Source organism: Pleurodeles waltl, chromosome 12 (assembly GCF_031143425.1).
Source record: "Pleurodeles waltl isolate 20211129_DDA chromosome 12, aPleWal1.hap1.20221129, whole genome shotgun sequence".
NCBI classification, from domain to species: Eukaryota; Metazoa; Chordata; class Amphibia; order Caudata; family Salamandridae; genus Pleurodeles; species Pleurodeles waltl.
The window spans coordinates 623,473,817-623,485,917 of record NC_090451.1 but is presented as its reverse complement, the minus strand read 5'-3'; the positions used below and the strand labels follow the sequence as shown (position 1 = coordinate 623,485,917).

Sequence of the window (12,101 nt, the reverse complement as noted above, 5' to 3'; positions counted from 1 at the left end):
AGTTTTACAAGGTTAATTTTTTTTAAAATGTTTTAACACATTTGAACTTTTTTATATGTTTTGTTTTTTTGTGTTTCTCCTAACATAATGGCTCTTACAAAAGATTAAAATTTGCTGTGGGAAAATGGATGAAATGAAAGACGGGATGTACAGTTTTATTTAGTTTGCTTAAATAACCTCTATTTCAGTGGTTCCCAACCTGTGGTCCAGGGACCCCTGGGGGTCCGCGAAGCCTTCTCAGGGGGTCCGCAAGAGCCTAGAAAATTAAAAAATATTAACAAATATTGACAAATTAGGCCCCCAGCTTCCAGTAATTACTCAGGCGGGGGTCCCCGGATTCCCATGATGATTCAGTGGGGGTCCCTGTGTTCCATTAATGTTAAAGTGGGGGTCCACAGAAATCAAAAGGTTGGGAACCACTGCCCTATTTCAATTTGTTTACTCGTTTGCAACAAAGAACTTAAAAAATTTATATACTTTCATATTATTGGAGGGTAGCTTAATATGGAATTCTCATAGACTACTGCGGAGTGCTGGTAAGAGGAATATAAAATGTTGCAAGCACTTAAAAAAATAATATGATTCCAGGCAGGACTTGTTTTGAACAAAACTAAATATATTTTAGAATTTGAAAAGTAAATAGATTTTTTTAGGATTTAATATATAGCCATTGTATAGGTTTCACTTAAAAAAGAGAGTAAAAGAAAAAACTATGTTTAGTATTTTTAGTTTTAGTTATATAATTGGTAATGTAAAATACATGTGATGATTTCCAAATAGTCTACACCTTTACCCAGGCCAAACTGTTGAATTTTTTAAAGGAGCTGTTCATTTATTTGTTTGGTGTTTTTTACTTAGTCAGGGTTGTAGACTATTTTAAAATGATCGTGATTGTCTCATTTCCTGTAAACTTTGATCTTTTTACACAATTTTGATAAAATGATAGAAGGTTGGAGTGGGGTTTCCTACAGTGCAGGCAAAAGAGTTACATCACCCGCTATGGTATTATTGTTTTTTGTAACTTCTGCTAAACAGGCTGAGTAGCAGTTCCACCATTCTAATCGATCATGTGGAAGTCTCCTGTGACCCTTACTGTATAGCGTCTCAATCTAAGATTGTTCAAATAATTTAGTAAGGGTGCCAGTTTTTCTTTGTTTTGGCTAAAATAAGGTGATTAATTAATTAATCTACACAGACATAGAATACAAAAGCTAATGCAGTTTATGTTAACCCCATATGTGAAGATCTGTAAATGAAATAGTTATTTGTTTTCTTTAAAAGGGGTGGTTTTAAGGTTAGGTATCATTATAATCAGTTTCATTTTAGTGATCTTTGTGAGGAGTTGGTATTTTCTTGTTGTTTCCTTCTCTGGTGATAAAGTTAATTGGCTTTTAATAGGGGATTTAACTATGTGAAAAATTGAAACAGTTAAAGGTCATTAATTTTATCTAGCTGTAAGAAAAAATAATAATTTATTCAATAGGCTGTGAAAGCAAAATAGAAAGGTGAACACATTTGAGTATAATGTATAAGACCATTCTATTGTTCTTAGGATTCTGTTTTATTAAAATAGGTGACCTGCTCATGCAAAGTTTTGACAGTTGTTTACTCAGCTCTACTTAGTAAAGACTTAAATTGGTATTCGGTATGTATTCAGTATGTTGTGCTTCTAAATACTTGTTTCTCTTGTTTTATTAGTGAAAGTCAGCTGTAATTCAAATAGTCTGTATTATTTAATTTAAATATTTATTAGAATTTGTTCATTTGAGAATTAACAATAATTACCTAAAGAGAACTCATGGTAGCCTATTTATAGTCATCTCCTGAGCAAATATGTAAAATGTCTTCATTCAAATGTGTTTAAAATACATATAGTAAAAAACTAAATAATTGTTTTTGGTACTGTACTTTACTAGAGTGTTCTCTTTCTCTCCATTCAGGTAGACGGCAGCACCTGAAAAGGCTGTGTGTTTTTCGCAAAGGCAGACACTCATCTCTTGAGAAAATGGTTTGTATTTTTACCAATAAAAGTTAATTGTAAACAAAAATCGTTTTAAAGTCTAAATTTATAAACGGATTTCATAACTAAACTTACAATTATTTAATTAATGCATTCCTTGGAATTTGTGACCTTTCTCACAAGTTTTACTTCTGTGCCATCTTGGACACTCATCTCTTCAGAAAATAGTATATATTTTTACCAGTAAACGTTCATTTAAAAAAATAATCGTTCTTAAGTGTACATTTTTTTAAAGGATTTGATAACTAAACTTATAAATATTTAATTACTGCACTTTTTGGTAATTCTTACCTTTCTCACAAGTTTTACTTCTGTGCCATCTTGGAGTGGGCAACTTATCAAAATAGTACTAATAGATTAATTTAATAGACTTTTTTTATTCATATCAAATTAATTTATATCAGAGAACCTACAATTTATTTAAAACGCAAATTAAAGTTATGTATGTGGAGTAAAGACTCGGATGTACACTACATTTCTATAAAAGTAAATGAACATGCAAAGTGTTAGACCTGGCATTCTTGGCGTGCTTCCCCTAACTTTTTGCCTCAAGTCTTCCTGTTGTTGCTGAATTCATTTTTGCTGGCCTTAGGATTCTGCAAACTATTTCAATGCTAACAGTGCTAAAGTGCTTGTGCTCTTTTCCTAAAACATGGTACCACTGGCTTAAACCCACTTGGCAGAATAAATTTACTTATACGTCCCTAGTAAAGTGCACTACAAGTGCCCCGGGCCCGCAACTTAAATGCTACAAGTGGGCCTGCAGCACTGATTGTGCCACCCACTTAAGTAGCCTTCTACACATGTCTCAGGCCTGCCATTGCAGAGCCTTTGTGTGCAGTTTTAAACTACAATGTCAACTTGGCCAAACAAACCTTTGGGCAGGCCCAAACTTTCCTTGATATATATAAGCCGCCCACTAGGGTAGGTACTGGGAAGCCCAGAGGGTAGGATGCAATGTATTTAAAAAGCAGAACATTTACTTTTTAGTTTTACGTGTCTTGGTGGTGAAAAACCAACTTGTGTCGCTGTTGCACTCCTCATGTTGGGACCGGCACATCACTTTTTGAAACTGCCACTGTGCTCCGCTTTCTCTGGCACAAGCTCCTAGCATCTCCCATCGATGACAGCCTCTACAACGAAGATGAAGCTCTGCATTGCTGCTACTGCGTGTATTGGAACCAATGCATTGCATCGATTTTCCCATGCATCCTCAACACCGGTCTTTGCATCACAAGCCACATTGACAGGATCCTCAACATTGATGAATCAGAATCTCACACCGCAGCCTCACCGCATTTCAGAACTGATGCACCGCTTCGGCTGTGCAATGCATCTTTGTTTCTGATCTACTAGGATTTAAGGTACTTTGGTTCAGTGGTCCTAACTGGGTTCCTGTAGCCAGCTTGTGCTCTGTCACGTTTGACCTGAACGTTTGACCTGAACGTTTGACTTTGTCCCCATCTAGTGCAACCACATACCCATGATTGGTACTTCTTACTTGTAAGCACTATTTACAAGCACAATTTACAGTTTATTCTTTAAAAATTAACAACTAAAGTTCTACTTATTGGATTTTTGTCAATTTGGTCTTGTTTTATTTAATAAGTTCAGTTTTTCTAACCTGGTGTATGATTATTTTTGTGTGGTGTTTTCACTGTGTTACTGTACGAAGTGTTGAACAAATATTAACACATTGCTTTCAAGTTAAGCCTGACTGATCTGCGCCAAGCTACAAGAGGGTGAGCACAGGTTAATTTGGGGTTTGCTTGTGCCTTACCCTGACAATAATTGCGGTTGCTGTTTGACCAGGGCTTATACCCCAGTCAATCAACAACCCCATTTCTCACGCAGATTATAGATTTTCACAGTAAAAACCACAAAGTAAATCCATGTGGTGCGTTGTCCGAAATTCAACACCAAACAGGAAAGGCACAGCCTCTACAACAATGTAGTGGGAACATTGAATGTATACCTATATAACAACTAACATGCATCACCCTGACAGGGTCCTAAGGTAATTTACAAACAGCTGTAGGACACTCACACCTATACAAGAACAAACATCCACGAGGAGCTCATATCCTTACGACAACAAGAGATTGGTACATGGAACTAGCATCCCTACCATGACAATAAACTAGCATGTTCCATTTACACAATGAAAACAACCGGCTAGTACAGGACACTTGCACGGTACCACAAAGACCATGGTCTCACATCCTTGCCATGCAGACTATGACACAGCACTTACATGACTGCCCGATAGAACCTAGTTAAGTTCATTACCTGCCTCATCCTGGCATAGAGGTGCTACTGAACACACTTTACTATATTCCCTGTCTGCCTAGAAAGAAGATTTACAGAGCAATTTTATCATTTTACCAGACACAGTGTTACCATTAGGTATAAAATCAAACTAGGCTCCCATCCAAACAGCGCAGGTAACCTGCAGCAGAAATGCCAATGTTTTGTGCTACCCATTCACAGGCACATACAGAATAATCTATCACACCCCATTACTCCCTTGAATGTATAATTCCTTTAAGGAATCATAGCTGACTGAATACTCATTCTCCTTCAAGTGTTGGCAACAACTTAATTAAAGAAGAATTGCACCCAATTATGTCAAACCTCATTTCAACAGCAGTCTCAACTCTGTTCACAAAAATCTAAATTTATAAGCACCAGCAACTGCCATATCTCCAGCACACATGTTTGACTGCACCCAGACACATAGGTTAATCAACATCTGATGTCTCTAGCCTTTGAAAACCCAGACACCACAGCCTCGTCCTTCCTGCACGAGTCACACCACAAGATCACTTACATCCTGAGCAGAAAATAACAACAGTGCAGCACACCCTATTGAATCCCTTTGAAGGAAATGTCCTTCTTAGCAATGATTGTTTAAGGGTAAATTAAGTAGAACGCTCTCTACAGCCGACATTAACAGGCAACGTCATTACTCCTGCACCATCACACATTTTCTAACTACTTACAGCGCCCACAATCCCATGTAAGTAATAGAAAAATAGTTTTTGTTCGGGGAAAAAGGCCATCAAGCAGTGCTTTATTTGTAAAATTATTAGTGTCGGTTCTCAAAGCATTGCTCAGACCCCCGCGAATGGCGCTATAAAATGTCAGAGCGCAAATAGCAGTGGTGCATAGTCCGGAATCCACTTCAGGCCTCTTCAATTCACTGGAGGCACTCCCCACTCCTACAGGTGTCTGCTTTCTCTCTCGCCCACGCTTTTTCTTCATTTCTATTCCTCCGTTTTATCGTTGTGTTTGTTTTTCCCTAGGTTGGTCTCTGTAAATGTCTGATGGGCGAAAATACGTGTCGGCCCCCAAAAAATAATTGCCGGTGCCCTTGAGTGGCAACCACTGGTTCAAATTAAGCATTGCCATCAAGAAAACGTTGGAGCCACTTCCAGTCAGAAGCCCAGTAAGGAACATAGGGCCAGATGTAGCAATGGTTTTTACCCATTCTGTGTCTATGGGAAAAAGTGTTTGTACATATGGCCCATATTCTGCTTTGGAGCTGTAGTTGAGTCCATTTACAACCTGGAAGGCAACCATCCAGCTTGCGAGGTAGTGTTAGGTTGGTGAGCGCCTAAGCCTCTGACCCTCATGGGGAAGAGTGCCTATCACATTTAGAAATCCTTACACCTGGCAGAGAACTCTGTGCCAAATCAATATCCACCTCATTGGTGGATGCACTTTCGACACAGCTTAATGGCAAATGGGCCATACTATTTTTATTTTAGGAAGCAGAGCATATTATTTTGATTTTGAGACACACATCCTCAAAGCCAGAGTTTGTTTGGGAAAAGCATAATACCAATAGCCCAGATGTGCACAGAGTTTCCATCCTGGGCGTCAGAGCCTTTGTGTTTTTTGGCTTGAAAAGTCAAGTTTGGTGGACTTGGGCAGAGAAAATTAGCAGTGCTGTGGCTGATGGCCTGCTTGGTCCCTGGTGTCAAAGGCAGAGCCATGTTAGGCTTTTTAGTCAGAAACCTAGCAGCTCGCCTAGCTCTAAATGAGAGAGTGGAATAACAGGTTTGATAAGGCAGGAGCGCCTCAATTATAGTACAGATCATGTCTGTCAAAGTCTAAAACACCCCTAGGAAATTGATCGATTAATTTAATACTGTAACTATCCTAGATACAAAATGGCTACTTTTTTAAACATTGTTTTTCACTTCTCTATACACTGTGTGCTGTCATCTCGATGTAATGCCTCCTGTTGGGTTGTTGGAAAATTCTTGATATATATATATATATATATATATATATATATATATATATATATATATATATATATATATATATATATATATAATATATATTATATACACACACAAACAACCCCTCCATGGCCATTTTCCATTGTTCTGTTGAGGCTGCAACTGTGAGGACATTTTGATTTATCGTTCCGTCACAAACCCTGGATTGATTTAAGTTTCATTAAAGTTGCTTGTTCAAATTTATCCTGAGGTAACATTGTAATATATTGTACAATATGGATATTGGAATACAGGGTCACACTGTGCCCTTATACCAACAAATATGTACGAAGAATGAATCACACTTGACACATTTGACCTGTCTTGGGTCTATTTTTGCAGAAAGTATCTTGCTATGGTAAGGGTGAAAATCACACTTTTGAAAAACTGTTGTGTTGAAAGAAAATGTTGTGCATTCCTGGCTAAAAGATGTGTTAGCACCTTCATAACATTTAATGGCAAAGTATTAATCGTGACTAAAACAAGAAACAGAAGGTTTGACAGGCAGCATGCGCAGTTCAACCCTCACACCCATTACTGACTAAGTGGCATTGCCCTTGCTAAATCTGTGCCATTTTTAACATCATGCCCAAGCCAAGGAGCAATTTTTAGAAGAGGAAGATTTTTAAAGGATGCTGGAAAATGTTTTGGTATGTTTGATTATCTATCTGGGTTTTGATTTACTATTTTATTTCGACATTTAGCGACTCTATGGTGGGTGAGTAGAATTAAAAAGACTTATGACTGATGCTTTTCTTCGGTACTGGAATGAAAATATTTCCTTTCTGCTCTTATGTGCACCTACAGGGAGCGCAAGATGCAAGTGCTATACTTTTATAGTATCTCTATGTGACCGAGTGGTTTGTGATATAAATTAGGTTTATTATTTTGTATAAAGAAAAAGCAGATGCATTGGCTTTCAGTAGACGTGCATTTTAGGCCACCACGCTGATTTTCAAATTCGAAGAAACCTTGTATAGACATCAAATACTGAATCTGACCCCATTGGTTTGAAGTTTTATAAACTGGCTTTTCAAAATACTCAGGGGGTCATTACGAGTTTGGCGGGCAGAAAAGGCTGCCCGCCAAACTTCCGTGGTCAGGTTGCCCCCAGTGTGGCCGCCTTCCCCCGGGCCCCATTATGAGTTCCCCGCTGGCCCACTGGGGAACAGCCCACAATATGGACGCCGGCTCATAATTGAGCGGGCGGCAATGTTGCGGTGTGTAGGATGCAACAGCACTTTTCACTATCTGGAATGCAGACAGGGCAGACAGTGAAAAGCGTGATGGGCTGTGCATAGGGGCCCTGCACTGCCCTTGCCAAGTGCATGGGCAGTGCAGGGGCCTCCATGGGATCACTTGCACCCCGTCTCTGTCAGCTTTTACATGGCGGTACAACTGTGGTGCGTGAACTGTTATTAAGCCTGGGCCCAGGTGACTATAGCCACATTTATACTGTACATTGTATTGTGTTATCTAGCTAATTAGACAGTTTACAAAATGGATCACAACATTTTAGAAAATGCACAGATTTCTGAAGAAAGAAATCTATACCTATTAAGAAGATCCCAGAATTTTTTTTAACAAGTACTTTTTATTAACTTTTTCAACTAAAAAAACAGCATACATTGTGACTGGTAGAGAAGTACAAGACATTGTGAGGAGCAATATCGGAACTGACCTTGCGTCAAAATAAAGCGATAAAGGTGGGAGGGGAGGCGGGGCTGGGGAGCTGAACTGTAACAATGGCACCTGATAGTGACAGGACAGGACTAGGGCAAACAGTGACAGGCTTAGGGGAGGAAAGAACCGCAGGTCCTCAAAGGGGAAACAGGTGGGTGAGAATTGCAGCAGTGGGGGTTCAGGTGGGTCAGAAGGGAGGAGGGGAGTACAGAAGAGGTACGGTTTATGGCTCATGGAGGGAGGGTGTCATCTCGGCTCTTACCCAGCGCTGCCCAGCACTGTGCCACAATGCTAGACTCGGGGGCTGAGGAGATCACCATTTAAGGGTGAGAACGCGTTTAGTGAGTACTACTGGCAAACACAAGAAGCTTGACCCTACTATCATGCGTCCTCCATGTTTTAAGAATGCTAAGGGCACAGGCCTCACAGGTCGTTATATCTGGAAGATCCGTCACCTCGCGGAGCGGGGGATGGATTGCCTACCAGTAATTGGAGAGGGCAGGACCAGAGCATGTGCTGGAGGTCGGCTGAGGGCTCTTGGCAGCATAGGCACCCCAGATGTGCTGCCGGGAAGAGATGATTGAGCAGGTGTGGTGTGAGGTATGCTCTGTGGAGTAAATTGAATTGTATACTTTGAAACCGGGCACTCGAGTGCTCTGTACCGTTCAGAGTCATGGAGTGCGTGACCTATGTCTATATCCCCCTGAGGGAGGTAAGTGGGGACCCTATGTGATCTCTCAGTGCCCTATAGAGCCACATGATGAGTTGACGTCCAGTCCTCATGGTAAGTAATGCCTGAATAATGGAGTGCGTGGGAGGTGTGGTGTCTGTGATGGACCAGTGAGTGTTGAGGGTGTGTCGTATTTGATGATATTGTAAGAATTGGCCCCTGGGGAGGGAAAAGTCATCAGTCAGGAAGTGGATGGATAGAAGTTTGTCATCTACGATAAGTCATCAACCGTGGTAAGGGGGCAGGCATGCCAGGCCAAAAGGTCACCAGAAGGGTAAGGGCCAGCGGTAGACAGGAGGCCCAGCAAAGGGAAGGCTGGAGCGTATGGGACCACATGGCACATCAGGGCCAATGTTCCCCTAATGCATTTGTGCTCTGTGCAGTGCTTAATTTGTACTTGTTGATTCCTGTGCGGAGCACCAGCACTTATTTTTGAAGTCCGGCACTTATTTTTCTGCCTCAAGGATTTATTGCGAGCAAAAACTCATATGGAAAGACAGGGGAAGGGAAAAATGAAAAAGCACCACAAATGGAGAAAGCTGCAAGAATGATCTGAAGGGGGAGGGAGTGGCCATAAATGGATTAAAGAGGCCAGAGATGGCTCCAGGATTACGCTGCCTCAGTATTTTGTGCTCGCACATTTAATTGCAGCAGTCGCTTGTTTCAGAGAAGAGCTTTCGGCACCGGCACACTTTTATTTACAAATTAAACACTGGCTCTGTGGTTATCATTTGAGGTGGGTGTCTACAAAGGGGGGCTACCCTAGGGAGCAGAAAGCTCTGCAGATCTGTGAAAGTAAAGGAACCAGAGTCCATGTGTGTTCCAATCAAGTCGCGTTGTGCCAGCCATCGAGAGAGCCACTGGAGTTGTGCGGCCAGAGAGGCCAGATAATAAGCTTCCAACAATGGCAGCCCAGACAGACCCTCTCCACGGGCAGCTGCAGTGTCTGTAAGGCTATGCTGTAGCTGTTGTTTCTCCAAACATGTTCTAGATCATAGAAAAAGCCACGCAGAGGTACTACCGGGACGTTGGTGTAGTGGTAAAAAAGGCAGGCAGATATGGTGATTTTCCTTGAAGGGGCTAGGGGAAGCATTTTCCAAAATTGGTCCTGAGACTTTAGGGCTATGTAGGTGTGCCGGAGGTTGCCTTTGAAGACATCTGTCACAGTGTGGCATAGACGATCCCCCCCCCCCCCCCCCCAAGTACTGAACCGCCTCACTCCTCCACTCCAGTCAATGCCCATCCAGTGGAACCTCAACAGGGGGCATTGAGGTACCCAAATGGAATACACAGGATTTCGTCCAATTAACCTGCAGGACTGCAATGTGTGCAAAGGAACTTAGAGGGTCATTCCGAGTCTGGCGGCCGTGAGACCGCCAGACGCGGGGTGGTTGTCGGACCGTCGTGGTAATGGCGGTCCGATCTGCCACATTCTGACCATGGCTGAGCTTCCGCGGTCATACCGCCGACACTGCCAGGCTGCAGTCAGCCTGCAGCCCGGCAGTCCCGGTGGTTGTAATCCACCAGGGCACTCCGGATTCCGAGTCCCCAACCACCAGCCTTTCCATGGCGGGTTACACCGCCGTGGAAAAGCTGGCGGAATGAGGGTGACCGGGGCTCCCATGCACAGCCCCGTTGTGCATTTCAATGCGCGACAGGTGAAGCTGCACCCGCTGCACTGCCACAATGGCGCCAGCTTGATTCCGAGCTGGTGTCAATGTTAAGGCCCTCTTCACTGTGCTGCAGAGAACTTGGAGTAAGGCAGACGATGTCCTGGCGGCACTAGCGGTCAGGTGGTGGGTTGAGCTTGGCAGGCGGAAACTCAGTATGACCACCTTAGTGTGGAGTCAATGGGAGAAAGGTCCACATAGGTTTTGCAGATGTAGAGTAGAAGATCATCTGCATAAAGGGAGGCCACCAGGGTCACGCCATTGTGAGGGATTCCCCATGCTTCTCCCTCCTGCTAGAGCTGGGAAGCTAGTGGATCCATTGCTAGTGTGAACAAAAGGGGGAGAGGGGGCAGCCCTGCCTGGTGCTCCTGGTCACCGGGTATGCCTGGGAGACTAGGCGGCCCAATCAAACTTAAGATTTGGGAGTTGTGTATAATAACCACGGGTATGTCTGGAGACGCTGTCTCACTCCTAGTGTGGCCAAAACCTGAAAGAGGTAGTCACATTCCAGTGTGTCAAAGTCCTTGTCAAGATCAAGAATAAGGCATGCAGCAATCAGGAAATGCAAGGGGCCTGATCCATCAGGTGGAAAACGTGGTGTAGGTTTGTTGGAGGTGCTCTGACCTGGGGTGAAGTCACTCTGGTCAGGATGAAGCAGGCCGTGAAGCACATGGGCATAGTGGTCGGTCAGTATGTTCCCCAATATTCTGTAATCCATGACCAGAATGGCAATGGGGTGATAAAACGTGAGAAGGGTTGGATTATGGTCGAGCTTCGGTAGAGATGTCAAAATGGATTCGCAAATGGAGAACGGAGGCCCATAGTGCTGAAGGCCTCTCGTAATTCTCGACCAGGCGAGCGGCACGAAGGGAACTGAAAGTGCTGTAATAATTGATGGGGAGACCATCCAGGCCGGTGTTTTATTCCTGGCCAAGGTGCTTAATCTCTTGAGTGGTTATGGGCTCATGAATCTCCTCTCGATGCATCGGAGTGATCATAACAAGGGGACACCCAGAGAGAAATAGACTGATCTCCGTTGCTGGGGAGCGAGGGGTAGCTGTTTAGACAGAAGAAACGTACGTGATCAGTCAGGTCAGGCCAGTGGAAACATTGTAATTGGGTTGAGGGGCGCCACCACCATGGTGTTGGCATCCTCCCCACGAGTTTGGCAATCCTGTGTTGGGACCACCAAACTCGTAATGAGCCCACTAAGGCTTTTTATAACATAGAGCGGATGTCCAACTATGTGTCATTTAGTTGCTGATTTTTTCTTCCTGGCATTAAGTTATACTCATTCTTTCATCCCTGCACTTCTGTTGTTTTTCCTTTACTGGTCCCTGACAGCGTTTTTATTTTGTTTCCTTCTTAGTGCCTATTTGTGTTTGCCTTGGATTTCCTATTTGTTCCCAATTTATCAGTTTGATTCCTGATGCTTTGACCTACCATTCTATGGTCCCTGTCCCATATCCTAAGCTGGTAGGAGTTCATTACAGCACCATCCCCCATTGTGATGGCTGGGTCTTACTACCTCAAAATCCTTGGCATTTCCTGGCAGAAGTCCTCTGCCTCATCTACTGATTAAGTCAAATCCATCTATAGGACAAATGCTATATCCTATTTACCTGTTCTTCCATTGTTCCTCCTTCTGATGTATTGTTTTCCTAAACAGCACACAAAACATCTAGAGATGGTAGGGGAGGGGGGTAGGA

The 12,101-nt window shown here is 42.8% G+C and overlaps 1 protein-coding gene and 1 long non-coding RNA gene across 2 annotated transcripts in view; one reads left to right on the top strand and one right to left on the bottom strand.

Annotated features, from left to right (window-relative positions):
• Nucleotides 1-12,101, top strand: part of LOC138268395 (uncharacterized) — a 151,995-nt gene that overhangs the window by 50,750 nt on the left and 89,144 nt on the right. Inside the window, exon 2 of the long non-coding RNA XR_011199992.1 lies at nt 1,941-2,008. This is a non-coding gene — a long non-coding RNA (uncharacterized lncRNA). The remainder of the gene's footprint in view (nt 1-1,940; nt 2,009-12,101) is intronic.
• Nucleotides 1-12,101, bottom strand: part of PEA15 (proliferation and apoptosis adaptor protein 15) — a 447,785-nt gene that overhangs the window by 361,028 nt on the left and 74,656 nt on the right. The gene's annotated exons all lie outside the window — the stretch shown is intronic.